The sequence below is a fragment of the Galeopterus variegatus genome, unplaced genomic scaffold, assembly GCF_000696425.1.
Source record: "Galeopterus variegatus unplaced genomic scaffold, G_variegatus-3.0.2 Scaffold4615, whole genome shotgun sequence".
In the NCBI taxonomy this organism is placed as follows: Eukaryota; Metazoa; Chordata; class Mammalia; order Dermoptera; family Cynocephalidae; genus Galeopterus; species Galeopterus variegatus.
This window is the reverse complement of record NW_007730726.1, coordinates 241130-242844: the sequence shown is the minus strand read 5'-3', so window position 1 is coordinate 242844 and position 1715 is coordinate 241130. Positions and strand designations below refer to the sequence as shown.

Here is a 1715-nt window from a genome sequence, read left to right as displayed (position 1 = left end):
GTGGCTAAGGCCTTAACCAATTCACACACCTCCTCGGCAGCCATTCCTGGACTCAAACGCTATCCCCATCCCCTCACCTAGAGTCAGGGCTCTTACCCACTGTGGTCTTAACTCTGCCATGTAATATCACCTTGCTCCTTCTCTTCCCTCCCAGTAACCCCCACATTATTTTTTCGTAATTGGGAAAAGAAAGAAAAAAAAATCAATGTTGAAGCTGCTTCTCCAGGCCATTTCCAACCTTCTAGAAAGATTAAAACAATATTCTAAATTGTTTACAAATAGAAAGTGCTTGAGCCTTAAAGCTAAGTACTAAAGAATTAAGTGCACAGGTTTGGAGGCAAAACTAAGCTTTGTTCTTGAAACTCAGATTGTTTCTGGAGCAGTGGTTGGGTTGGAAAATTTAACAGGTTGGGATCAGTGGATTTGAGCGTCTGCCTGTAATCCAGATGGTGATTAGGTCTAGATCCTCTCAAGCAGCCAATAGTCAAAATCCTTTCCTGTTCTAGTGCCATGAATATACGTAGGGTAAGCCCTTTTCTGTTCTTGTGGCATGAACTTACTGGTATGAAGATATACATATATTTTAAGGGAATATTTCGTTAAGGATATATGTGCCTTTCAGGATTCTGAGCCAATATTGTACCACAGACACTGTAAATGGCTCCACCCCCCCACACCCCCCCAGGACAATAATCCCCTTCAAGAAGGCCCATAACTCGCTTCAGGAGCATCTGCCACACAGAGGTTAAATTAAAGGACTTCTAAGTGATTACAGTCGTCACTGGCACTAACCCTGAGCTTGTCCTACCCACTCCCGCCCAGGCCCACGGCCTCCCTCCATCCCCATGCGGATCCAGACCCGGCTCTTCCACGAACCGCCCCGCGGGCACGAGCGGTCAGAGCGTTCGGCGCGCACTGCGCACGCGCGCTCCGAGGGCCTCCGGGACCGGGTAGCAACGCCGCCACGCGCAGCCGCGCTGGCCAATCAGCGCATCCGGGGGCGGGGCTTTTCCGCGGTGCGCCCCTGGAGGCGGCGGACGACTTCCGGCAATAATCTCCGACGCGTCGCCGTCAGGTGCGGACGGAGGCCGTTGGCGCGTCAGGTGGGGACTGGCGGTGAGCGCGCCAGGTGGTGATGGGGGTTTGTGGTGCGTGAGGTGGGGACGGGGACTGTGGGTACGCCGAGTGGGGACAGAAGCCGTCAGTTGGTGCGTTAGGTGGGGACCAAGGCCGTCCGCTTGTGCACCGCACAGCCTCCTCTCAGCCGACGCCCACCTTCCGGGACCCCTCCTCACAGCAGCCCTCCCAGGCCTTCTCCCCCCAGACCGCGCTTCCATCGGGGCCTGCGACAGCCTCTTGTCTTGACTGCCGCCGTCTCGAAAGTGTTGGTGATTCATCCCCACCCTCGACCCTGGGGCCTCCCGTGGCGTCTGTTCTCCGCCTGTTCCTGCGCCCCGTCCCCCGATGGACACCTGTCTGGGTACGACCCCACTCTCCTCCAGGCCTCTCTGCATCGTCTACTGTTTAATCTTCCTCTTTTTCTGTACTCCTTGTCTGTAGCTCCGGCGCCGTCCCCTTCCTTCAATTGCCTTATTTGCTTATTTTTTTTGCAGCTGATACTTGTGAATTTTGCGTCCTTCTCCTGCCAGTAAGTTCAGTTTTGACCTTTTTTCCTGTTATTTCATCTCTGTCCCTGGGCCTATTCAAACTCATTT

The 1715-nt window shown here is 54.0% G+C and overlaps 1 protein-coding gene across 3 annotated transcripts in view; it reads left to right on the top strand.

The window, feature by feature from the left end:
• The first annotated feature begins 1052 nt into the window (after positions 1-1052).
• FBXO25 (F-box protein 25) overlaps positions 1053-1715 on the top strand; it is a 90689-nt gene continuing 90026 nt past the window's right edge. For 2 of the 3 annotated variants that reach the window (XM_008587989.1, XM_008587988.1), the window contains exon 1: positions 1116-1480. The gene's annotated coding sequence lies outside the window, so the exon portion shown is untranslated. The other variant, XM_008587987.1, reaches the window with a different exon arrangement.